General features: G+C 41.9%; 1 protein-coding gene across 3 annotated transcripts in view; it reads left to right on the plus strand.

The window, feature by feature from the left end:
* Nucleotides 1–592: 592 nt before the first annotated feature.
* Nucleotides 593–12,769, plus strand: part of ICA1 (islet cell autoantigen 1) — a 69,525-nt gene continuing 57,348 nt past the window's right edge. For all 3 annotated transcript variants that reach the window (XM_054059939.1, XM_054059940.1, XM_054059941.1), the window contains exons 1-2: nucleotides 593–694; nucleotides 11,222–11,268. The gene's annotated coding sequence lies outside the window, so the exon portion shown is untranslated. The remainder of the gene's footprint in view (nucleotides 695–11,221; nucleotides 11,269–12,769) is intronic.

The following is a 12,769-nucleotide window of genomic DNA, read 5'->3' on the forward strand; positions in this document are numbered from 1 at the left end:
CCTTCACCAGCTTCGTTGCTCTTCTCTGGACACGCTCCAGAGCCTCAACATCCTTCTTGTAGTGGGAGGCCCAGTATTGGAGGTGCGGTCTCACCAGTGCTGAGTACAGGGGCAGAATCACCTCCCTGGACCTGCTGGTCACACCGTTTCTGATGCAAGCCAAGATGCCATTGGCCTTCTTGGCCACCTGGGCACACTGCTGGCTCATGTTCAGCCGCTGTCAATCACCCCCGGGTCCTTCTCCTCCGTGCAGCTTTCCAGCCACTCTTCCCCTAGTCTGTAGCTGCACAGGATTGTTGTGCCCCAAGTACAGGACTCGGTATTTGGAATTGTTGAATCTCATGCCGTTGGTCTCAGCCCATCGATCCAGCCTGTTCAGATCCCTTTGCAGAGCCTCCCTTTCCTCCAGCAGATCCACACTTCCTCCCAGCTTAGTGTCATCTGCAAACCTGCTAAGGCTGCACTCAATCCTCTCATCCAGGTCATTGATAAAGACATTGAGCAGGGTTGGACCCAGCACCGATCCCTGAACCCCCGCAGCGCGCCGCCCGCTCCCCTGTAGCGCCGGGGCGGCTCCGGCCGGGGGCAGCGGCGGCTCCGCCCGCGCGGGGGCGGCTCCGCGCGCTGTGACGCCGGCGGCGCTGAAGCACCTGGCGGGGCGGCGGCGCCTCGGGCCGGCCCTGCGTCGCGGGAGGTGAGTGCGGGGCGAGGGGCTGAGGGGGGTCCCCGCGGGGAACAAACGTGTCCCGCCGCCTCGTGGGGGCGAGCCGGCCCCGCCCGAGGCGCCCTTCCGAAGGCACAAGATGGCATCGGCCCGTCCTCGCCGTGCCCCGCGTCCCCCTGCGCCGCCGCCTCGCCATGATCGCTCCCTGCATCCGCCCCTGCCTCCCCTGCATCCTCCCTGGCTCCCTGCCCGGGCCGGGGCGGCATAGGCTGCGATTGGGAAAAAAGCAGCCCGTGCTTCCCATTTAGAGCTTCCCAGTTCCAACCTCCTGCGAGGGGCAGGGACACCTCCCACTGGATCAGGCTGCCCGAGGCCCCATCCAACCTGGCCTTGAACGCCTCCAGGGAGGGGGCATCCACAGCTTCCCTGGGCAGCCTGTGCCAGTGCCTCACCATCCTCATTCTAAAGAATTTATTCCTAATGGCTAATCTAAATCTTCCCCCTTCCAGTTTAAGCCATTTCCCTCGTCCTGTCACGCCATGCCCTTGTTACAAGTCCCTCCCCGGCTTTCCAGTAGCCCCTTTTCAGGTACTGGGAGACTGCCCTAAGATCTCCCTGGATCTTTCTCTTCTCCAGGCTGAACAACCCCAACTCTCTCAACCTGTGTCATAGCAGAGGTGCTTCAGCCCTCTGATCGTCTTTGTGAAAGGTTCATCTTGATAATCAGATTTGATCTGCACCTGGCATGTGAATTTAGTTTATATGCACCAGTCGTTTGGAAGAACATTACTTGAAAGATCAGGCCAGCTTTTAGTAAGAGGAAGAGGTGAAGGGCACTGTGTTCTTTATTCATCAGTGTCGTTGTGTGTATGTTCAGCGCCAAATGTAAATAAGCCTCTTGTTCCACTCTGTTTTGGGTAGCGCTGATAGCCTCAAGGCACAGCATGGACCCTCTTAACACAGCAATTCAGTTCAAATTGATAACTGTGATGCTGAATTGGGTGATCTGGAGTACATAATTTGGGCATGTTTTGGAAGCTTTGTATTGGAGTTGTTCTTCTGTTTGGTTGTTTCTTATATTTTGCCCCTGCCTGGAAGCCTTGCTTTAAACCAAGGTGACGCTGTATGTCCAGGAAGCACCTGTTTCTTGGGAGTTTTTTTTTCCTCCTCATGTTTCATTCCTCTTTCTTTGCATTTCTCAATGGATTTTATTTAATTTGATCCTTGCAAAGCAGACATTGCTCTTGTTGCACAGCAGACTTATTGGAAATAAACAATTCTCGTGTTTCAGTCTAGCAGGGCTGTTGTTATAAGGAAAAAAACTGTCTGATCATTCTTCCAAAGTGTTCAGCAGAGAAAATGGAAGGTTGGGTTTTGGAGTCTGCAGTGCAGGCTTTGTTTGGTGTTACTGTCTTTCATCTGACTTTTCTAGTAATCTACTCGTTTTCCGCTTTGTGTAGCCGGGGTTCTTGAGAGGAATGTGGAAGTAGCACTTGACAGTGCTGTCTATCTGGCATTGATCTAGGAGTTGCAGTTCTTAGTGGGATTTAGCGTGAAGTCCAGGAAAATTTCATTTAGACATGAGCAATTTTTTTTGTACTGCCCTCTGAATATCTTAGCCTATTGATTTAAACTGAGTACCTTTATGATTTAAGTATGTTAATGCCTTGAAAAGAGGAGTTTACTGTAAAGCCACGGTGATCTTCTTTTATAGTAAACTGCCTTAACTGGTGTAACCAGTCATTCTTTACCCATGGCTTCTACTGGAAGATGATGTGGCAGTTAAAACCTGCCAAACCTTGATCTAAATGAGTTTCTTCAGTTTCTTTAACATGGTGTGTGAAACACTGTTATTTGCAGAAAGGTTTAAATTGCAGCATGCTTAGGAGCTAGATGTGGGTAGTTGGAATTTGCTGCGTTCTTAATTGAGAAAGAATTAAGTGCTTTTTAGATAATGGTGATTTCTTCCATTGTGTTTGTGGGAGCTGACATTCAAATCTGCACATTACTTAAGGCTTGCAGGTTCAAGGCAACCTGTTATGACTGTGTGGAAAGGGGAGGGTTCTTGAACATTTTTCTTTCACAGAATTATGTTATCGGGATGTGGAAGGAATCCTATAGTGCAAAGTAAAATTCTTGTAGACCCCTACTATGGGTTTGGTTTTTTCCCCCTTAGTAGGGTTTCAAGCCCACCTATCTTGCCTATTCTTCTCTGTTATCTGTGCTCTCCAGGGCTGGTAAATTGTTCTGACAATGTCCAAGTAATCTTTTCTGGAAGAAATGAATAACAGCTCTTTTCACTCTTAAACTAGTGTTGAAAGGTGTTGGTACGAGTTGGCAGAATAAAATGTGCTAATATCTCAGCTAAACTAAGAGTCAAGAAATGTCCTCAAAGGCACTTTAATACTTTTTTCAAAATCTCCTTCAACAAGTTTTGCACTGAAGTAATTGATTTTTCAAGATGTTTTGTCACTTCTTAACCATAAAATCACTCTAAGGACAAAATTATATCACGTGATGCAGAAGCATTGAAAATACAAAAGCCTGGGCAGTCAAGAATATTAAACAAAAGAACCAAGCAATCAAGAACAGTAGAAACATTTGACCTTTATGTGTTGATTGCGATAATAGTCTCACGGTAGTTTTTCCCGTGGCTATTGTTAGCCATGGCAAATTGAGGGCCGTTTTGACCGGTTATGCAATCACTTACGTCAGCCTTGGGGAGTGTCTTAGGTCCACCTTGTGAGTAGCCCTAGGAACACTTGGCTGGTGTGCCAGAATTTGAGGACAGTAATATAAGTTTGAGTGAACTATGCATCTATCAAGAATACGCAGCCTGTATTGATCTTGGTACTCACTCAAACGTGGTGAAAGATCACCCTGTATTGTTGTTGCTGTGCTTGCTAAAACTGTTTTGTTAATGTAATATCTTATCCATGGATGTGAAATGATCTCCTGAGGAAATCTATAGACAATTACTTTCCCCTATTCCCCCCCCCCCCCCCCCCCATCATTGTTTCCCCTCTGGTATAATAGGACTACTTACTGGCTTCTGTGTGGATGAAAAAGGACGCAGAAACTTGAGAGCATTAACTGTGTCAGCTGGTAGGGTTATCTAAATAAGAGGGCCATTAGTTTGAACTTCTAAAAACATATTTGTTCATATTTATTATAGTGTACGTGTGAAAAGAGTTTCATGATTTTTTTTGTACATCCACTGCGTTTATCATAGGTTCTACAAAGAGAAAGACTGATTACAGGTAGAATGTGTCACAAAACCAATCTTCATATTGTCTTTTATAATCTATGCACAGCAGGTGTTCCATCTGGCATTTTCTTTAATAGCATTCAACTACTAAGTTTAAAAATAGTGTTTTTTAAGCTAAGAGAACAAATGTGTATTACAAAACAATTTGATAGTCATTTCAGGGAAACGAAGCGAGTCTCCATTTAGAATGAGATTCGATACTGGATTGCATATATCCCCAGCTTTGCTCATTTTCCGTGTGAGGTTAGGTCTGCTACTCGGAAACTCATTCAAATTGTTCTTCCACAAAACATACACAATACATATGATATTTACCAGGTTCTTTCCTGAGGACATTCGCTCAATGTTCTTCACAAATAGAAGTTGGAAACTGGTAGTCAAGTAAACAGGGGTATGTGAGGGCAGACTGATAGTGTGTGCTGTTCTTATATTATTTCACAATAAGCAGCTGAAAAATCAATCTGAAAAAGCAATTTAAAATTAATTTTACGTGTAAGTAAATATCTGTCTTTATGTAAATGATGTTCTACATTCAAGTTAGTTTATTTAGAAAGGGCTATTTTTACTAATCAATCTTCCAACTGTGGTCTACCAGCATTTATTTGAAATATTTTCTTCTGAGACTACATGTACTCTGTCATGACTGCATGTGCCATTCTTACCTGTGTTTTTGAGATAAACCACTTTTTTTTTCTAGGAATTTGTCATTCAAGCATTTAAAAAATGGGGAAAAAAACCCAAACCAAACACAAAAACCAAACCAGCTCCAAGTGTAATTTCAATACGTATTATGTTCTAGAAAGAAGGTGATCCCTTAGGCCTGTAAGTTTATGACTTGATAGTCTTTGGAATATGACATGCATATAGTAAGAAAATTGCATAGGCAGAAATAGACAGAAATTTGGTTTTTTAGGGAGAAATACTGATGGATGACTTGATCCTTGCACTTTGTGGGAGCAAAACCAGGTTTTAAAAATCATCTTGATGTGATGATTTGCACCTTTTCTTGTAGGCTAAAACTTGCTCAAGTACTGAAAATCAGTGCAGTTCAGATGCATTGATATTCATAAAGTTCTGGGAGCAATACATTGCCAGTGTGCAAACTTACGTTGTTTATCTGTTGCTGTCTTCTGTTAACTTATACATATCAGAGTTGGGAATGAAAAACTAAAAGACTAAATGATAGAATAAGAAACAGGGCTCTGGACATCACCCTCTGTTTATACTACACCATGAAATTAAGCAGAATAATTTCCTAAGTTAATTGTGTATTCTGGAATAATTGTTCCACATTAGAAGCATGATAATTGGTTTTGGAGTAAAGTAACTCTTAACAGTACTCTGTGCAGTTAGCTATCACTCATCTGCCCTGCACAAGAGGGTATAAAGAATAAGTGTAAAATTCAGTGAAAGTTATATACTTAATGTCAATAGTACTACTCATTTTTGTTGGATGTCCTGTTTGCAAACAGGTGCCTAGATGTACTACAGAAGGACAGAAAGAAGACCCAAAACATCCAAATTTCTTCATACCTTGTACATGATTTCTAATGGTGTGCAAGTCTTTAATCATAGTTTTGTATTACTGTGGTTTGTTCTCCATGCAATTTACTAACTTGAAGAAGAAGGGAAAGGAAATGTTGTCTTGGCTTAAACTATCTCCTTGAAAAACAAGCTCCAATTTCTCCAATACTTCTGTTGTTTTGAGTACATGGTTGAGGTGTTTCTGCATGTCAAATTCAGGGTTTTATTTATCTATTTATTTTTTAATCCTTTTTTAAATTTTTTAAAACAAATAAATAAATGGAATGGAATAAATGAGCTTTTTTGCTGGGTTGTCTGATAAACCCCAATAGAGAGCAAAAGGAAATAGAAGAAATTGTATATAGAAGTGTTAGTTCCAGAGGTGCTTGCAGTGAAAGAAATATTTGGTTCCAGTGGGCTTGTGGAATGTGGCTGTGTCTCAAGCACTAGATACTCAGTATGCTGCTGAACCTTTTTTCCTCAGTAATTCAACATACCACCGTGAAATCCCAGTTTTAAGAGAAGTGGAGCAGAGAAGTGTTCTTACTGCACAATTTATCTGTGTAGTTTGTGTGCTTCATGCAGGAACAATCATTTCTGTGCGCTTAGAGGGCTGTGGTGGGGCTCTGTTTGACGTGCTGAGAGCTGCTCTTTGGACAATTTATTTACTATCTGCGCAGGAGCTTTGTGTTGAGAGGCTTGAATGGAGATTTAAGCACTAGGGGGGTCAAACAGCACAAATTTCTTTCCTCATTAGCACCTCCCAGTTGTATGAATGTAGCAGGAGTCCCTCTCTGTTTAACGGATGCCATTTCCCCATGTGCTTCTTTGAAGAATGTATAAAGCATGATGTAAGCTCTTGAAGTAGGTTGCAAGAGTAATTCTGTGAATACAGCTCCTTTATAAGACTGCAGTATTTTTTCTCCTGAGAAGTTGTGGATAATCTGCAGGATACACGCTTCCTAGGATAAGTAGCAAAGCCGTGGATCTTCCCAAGACAAAGGAATAGATAAAAAGTTTTAGTGGATGGAAGGAACTGCTAATGCAGGACTTGCAGACCAGTTCTACAAGCTTTCTGAATTAATAAACGAGTGCATCAGTGAGTAGTCAAATAAAATGAAAATACTTCTGGATTAAAAGCTGAGCACAAATGATTTTGCAGGATTAGAACATCAATGATGTCATCATTAATGACTTTTAAGGGTAGAATTAAATCTTGTAATTTGTCATATTGATATAACTAAAACTCAAGATTCACTTTAGCTATTTACAGTGTTAGCTATTTAGGTAGTTAGAGTAGGAATACTTTTAAGTGTGTGTATAATCTTGATGTGAAACGTATATATGGACACAGGCTTCAGTTTTCGCTCTATTACTGTGTTGGCAATATGGGTAATTCAGACCAATAGTCTGCTCTGTTCTCTTTTTCTAAGGAGAGGTAAAGTAAAACACAGTTTGTAGCTCCCAATGCTGCATGTTTATAGACAAACCAGGGAAGATATAACTGGCTTGCCTAATCTTCATCTTGCAGTGAGACTGCTTCTTGCTTTGGAGGCCCATTAACTTGATTCAGTTTGATCACAGCTTCCAGGGAGGAGAGTGGGGGTATACAGGTTGTCAGCCAAGAACTGTTGCAGAGGCACAGATGGCATTGGTTCCCTCACCTAAGCACATTTTCTTTCCTGCAGAGTATTTTACATAGATGAAACTATCATTCCTACCTTTTTGTACCTTAGAAATCTTATTTTTTGTTACTTAGTGCCATTCTATTACTGTATTAAAAATTCCTGGGAAGGTTATTCATTTCAATAACACTGTTATAGTAAGCAGATCAACTGCAATTCATGATTCTGTCATATTTGAAGTTATAAGTTGCAGAATTTTTAAGGTGCAGAGAGTTTGTTGGGAATCAAAGAAACTCAGAATGTATTAGCTGCTTTCTAAGGGCAGAAAACTGTGAGGACAGTGCTGTCAGTGAAAGTGCAGGCTCATCTGTGTCTTTTCTGATGAACACATTACCTTCACATAAGGTTTCCTGAATTCTGCTCTGCCTCTCAGTGGGTTCCCTTTTGTTGTTTCTGGATGCATCTCAGAAGTATGTGTTGTTCAGTCTCTTGCCCTCCTACATAACTACGATCCATCTTTGGATGTCAAATTTGATCTGTAAATCAGCATTTGTAATGTTTTTGCAAAGACTTTAGCTCAGCTCTAGGTTCTGAGAAGTTGTGATTAGATCAACAGTTTGTTCTAGATTCACAGCTCTAGAGATTCTTGTTTGCTGTCTCTGGTTGCTTCCTGCTTTATTCTGTAAGATCTGTTGTTTAAGCTGTTAAGAACAGAGTAAGAGCTGTGTAACCAGTGTTCAGCCAAAGACAGATATTTGAGTTAGGGGAACTATTTTTTATTTATCTTTTTTTAATTGTTTTCCCTATAACCTAGGAGAGGATTAAGATCTGAATTTCACCTTGCCTCATGACACTTCTTATATTTTTGCTAACTGTCAAAGAAGAATTATCTGTGACATTGATATACAGAATTATTATGAATTTAGCTATTGGACAGAAGGCACTCATACTGTCTTTTTCTTATTAATAATATTCAGATACTATTTGTATGAAGTTGTTCAGCTCTTGGGAAACTGGACAACTTATGTAGCAATGAATTACAATAAGCTACAAAAGAGAAGAAAGCCTGTACAAATGTTGTACAGAGCATAAGCTGGAAGGTAAGCATAAGGTATGTTAGAGTTTAAATCAATCGGAACACCATGACAGCATTTGCCTGTTTGCACAGAAAAGTGTAGATGGTATATTCAAATGGTCTTGGAGAATATAGAGGATCAAAGGATTTTCTGTCGGTGTAGAAATGCCATGTGGTAATGAGGGTGCTCTCCCATCAGGTTTCATTCCAGCATCATGGCTAATAAAATATCTCATTAGGAAAGCAGAGTGATGCAGTATGCCAGAAATATTATGAAGTTCTGCGTGCATTCCAGCTATTTGGCTACCTGTGGGAACAATTTGTAGGTAAATAGCCTACAGCGCAGGTGAACTTAGCCACAGATGCAGAGGTGCCACTGTTGGCTGTTTGCAGGGCCCTGTTGGTTCCAGCATGTCTTGTTAGCTGTGGCAGAGCTCTGTGTGAGTGCAACTGCATCGTGTCTGAAGCCAGAGTCTAGAAACAGTTCATCTGTATTTCAGTGTTCCAGGCTGATAGCCTGTGCCAGTCCTCTCTGGTGTCAGTCTGCAAATGGACATTTGTGGAACATGTTGTTGAGGCTTCATGGTGGCACCTTAGAGGGACAGATCGGGATTTTCAAAGTTTCAGTAGGATTATGAACCCAGCTGGTTCCATATGGAAACAGATGTTTTGGCACTCTGGTCCCTTGTGTTCTGGGCAGATTTGTTGTGAATTGGGTCGGCTCAGGTTTAATGCTGGAACTGAGGTAACACGCATCTGTCGCAAAACACTGGGAAGCGTTTGCAAAGTTAATGGAGCTGTGTGTGGACTTCTTCAAGAACCCTCAGATCCAGCCAGCACCGTGCAGTAATAAACATGCTGTAACGTAGCACTGCTTTCCCTAGCATGCCCCAAAACTGGATGCTATTCCAAATGTGGTCGCAGAAGAGACTGTAAGGATTTTGTAGGACACCACGACAAAGATATTGCTAAAATCAGCATACAAGGTCCACTGCTCTCCCCTCATTCACCAGAGGCAGTCATAACATAGTAGAAGGCAGTTGGATTAGCATGGCATGATTTGTCCTCAATATATCCATAGTTTCTGTTCCCAGTCACCTTTTTGTCTTTTCATTTGACTGGGAATGGTTTCCAGGAGGGTTTTCTTCATGATCTTTCCAAGAAGTGAGGGTGAATTTGATGGGCCTGAATTTTTCTCTGATCCTCTTTTCTATGTTTTTTGAAGATCAGTATAGTGTTTGTCTTTATCCCGTCTTCAGCCACCTCTTTTGATCACCATAGCCATCTGATCTCATGAAGTTCTGTATGTCCAAATGGCTTAGGTACCTCTTAACTTAATTTGTGTAATATGGGTAATGATATAAAGTCACAGACCCTGACAGTAGACTCTTGAGAACTAGAGAGCCACAAGGCAGACCTTCCAGTGAAAACCAAGGGAAAATGTACCTCCATCCTTTCTGTATTCTTTGTCATGCAGTAGGCCTGTGTCTTCCTTAGCATGCTTTTTTGTGCCAATGTTCTTACAGACCACTTCTTTTTGCCCTTCGCGTCATTTGCTAGGTTCAGTCCCAGCATGGCTTTGACTTTCCTAATTCCATCCCTGAATGGGAACTTAGACAATGCTTTTGCATTCTCATGAGTAACCTGGCTCTGCCTCCATCTTCAACATGGATTAGTTTTGCATTTGAGTTCATTGAAGTCAATCTATCCTGGCCTTTTGCCACAGGTGCTCAACTTTTTGCCCATAGAAATGGGCCGTTTGTGTGCTTTAAAGATGACCTCAAAGATCCAACCGTTGTCCTGAGCTCCTCCTGAAAAGCCAGTTAAGGATATGAACCTATCTAGTAAGGCTGGATGTTTCTTAAAATCCTAACATTACAATCTAAAAATTTATACATTTGCAGTAGAACTTATTTACAAATATGAGAATTCCTGTAACAGTGTGTCAACTACATCCAATTCAAGCAGATATTCCTTTATATGTTCTTTACCTTTGTCCCCAATTTTAATACGTATGTTATTACATACTGTTCGCTTTTCAGAACAGCTTAATTATGATGCTAAAACATGAAATATGAATTAGTTTACAGTGCTGCAAATATTACGCAAGTGTATCTAATGTGAAACAAGGTCTGTGTGAATGAAAGTAGTTTAGGGTACCCTTGAGATCAGTGGGACCCAAACTAAATGCATGTTTGTGATCTAAATAAACAGATAGAAGCATAGCTTCCAGTAGAAGTACTGGACATCCAGGTTTTCCAAAGTGTTCTCGGTCACTGAGAAAGGTGAAACTCAGCTGGGACTTCTGAGGCATAACTGGTTTCCTTATGAAAGTTTCTTGAACAGCAACTGTAATAGATGAGATCCAGGAACGTTGCTTGATGGAAATTCTAGGTGAAATACCATAAGCCTTATCAAAAGTCATCTGATTCTTTTTGAGAAACCACAGTTCTGTTTACTCAATGCCAATGCTTACTAGGCTGTCTTTTTACAGCTTATTCTCAATAGCATAAAAAGCTAGCTCTGTTCTGGAAGTAAAATGGTCCTGGGATTGAGCTTGATCACTGGGCTGCTTCTTGTTTGTGGTGTTTAATCGCTGCAATCTCCAATCTCCCTGGCATGTTTTTTTTCTGTACCACCTGGAGCTCTCTGGGACTCATCTCTCTCCTGGCATGTTTTGACTGCTACTGCATGCCAAGAGCCATTTACAGCAGGCAGCGTAGGTAAGACTCCACTTTTGTTTCCTTCCACCCTATACAGCCATACAACACTATCCCAACAGGCCTAGTAGCCTCAGACACCTTATATGCCAGCGTGTCACAAAACAGGATGTGCCTTCGTTTTTATGGCATGAAAAGGCTGTCCTAATGGCTGTGATACAGTCCTCACTTTGAACTAAAAAAGTCGCACAAATAATGTCTTTGGCACTTTAAGGTACTATATAGGACTCGGAGAAGTGTAACTGGGATGACCGCAGAATCAAAATATAAGGTCAAATGTTTAGGAAGAAAAAGCGTGAGCTATGCTTGCATATGAGCTGACATAATCTTATTTTCTTTTTTTAGGGACGCTGATTTCTAGGAGATTCCGGTGGACATGTACAGTGTGTAAGGTCAGTGCCTCAAACCTGTTCCCCATGTTGGTCATTTACACTTTGTTCCACTTAACATGCATGTTATTCCATCTAGACAGATTGTTCTTTGCTTCCTGTCTGACCAAGCACACTGCTGAATAATTGAGTCATGGGTGTGTATACAAGCTAAATCCTGTGTTCTTATCTCACTAACACACACCCACAGTTGACTTAAGGAGGACCAGTATCAAAACAATGAAGTCAAGCATGAAAGGTCTTAGAAAACTGGAGTTATTGTTGCCTGTGCGTTGTGGCTTCAGAAACTACAGCAAAGCCATGACCAGTGCTGTGCACTCTGTATATGGTCTGATTCAGTGGTGCTGTAACACAAAACCCAATCTGAAACAGTCCTTTCTTCCTCCTTGTTTGTTTGGCTGTTGTCCTTTACACTTAAGCTCTGCTCTGAAGACAGAGTTACGAATTTTCTTATTGTCTGTCCTGCAGTGCTTATGAGTACTTCACAAAAGTTCCGGAAGATTTCATGCTCTGATATAGTTTTGCAGCATCTCATGGAGCTTTGCCAGGAAGTTTCACAGGTACTGATAGTGGAGAGGTTAGAATCTCAAATCTGGAATTGGCCCCATTGAGCTCCAAATGGAAGTGCTTATGCTTCAGTTGCAGGAAGCACTCAGATTGTTTGTTCAGGTTGCTACAAGCTGTTACAGTCCCTTTGCTGTTCCAGTGCTAACCTTACTGTCTGTAAGCAGTACCTTGCTAGGTGTGTTTGCAATGTCACATCTCCCCATTGCAGCCCCTTTCCTCTTGTCCAGATTAGTGCCAAAGGTCAGTTTCAGCACCATTACCTTCCTAGTTGCTTTTCCAGTTACTGTTTTCTCAGTCAATCAGCTTCATATCTTGGTGTAGCCCTATTGTCATGTTCCTTTTGTGCCTGGCCTTACCAAAGGCCATTTCCTGGCAGCAACATCTGACCAGGTTCTTTCTGATCTTGCCTGTGGTCGTGCTGCAGGGCCTCTGTTTACATGCTGGCTGTATGCTGATGAACAGAGTCCTCTCTGAAAGCAACAGAGGAGAAGCCAGGTGCTCATTGTTATTAAGACTCATCTGGCTCAGCTTGTATAGTAAATTTGGTCTGGAAGGAGTGTGCTCATTTACTGGTGGGAAGTGATGCACATGGCATCTGGTCAGCTCAGGGTATAGGGGGATACTTGAGTATCCAAGCTGGAGATATTAACTTATAAAATCTGAAGTCCAAATCCATACAAGTCATAATTCTTTCCTCAGGAGCTGAGGTGTCCCTCATAGAAAAACCACCTGGTGGTTAAATTTTGCATCTGTGGTTCAAGACATGATGTAGCTAGTGTTTTTTAAAATTGATCAGTGGGACATGGGCAAAAAAAATTGCTGGACTGTGTTGTGGTTAAAATTTCAGAGAAGAAAACTTGACTAAGGCAGACGCTAACATGGACACTTTTGGTTTGCCGTGTCAAAAGTCACTGAATTTATGCCAGGTAAATTTGCT

Source organism: Cuculus canorus, chromosome 2 (genome assembly GCF_017976375.1).
Source record: "Cuculus canorus isolate bCucCan1 chromosome 2, bCucCan1.pri, whole genome shotgun sequence".
Classification (NCBI taxonomy): domain Eukaryota; kingdom Metazoa; phylum Chordata; class Aves; order Cuculiformes; family Cuculidae; genus Cuculus; species Cuculus canorus.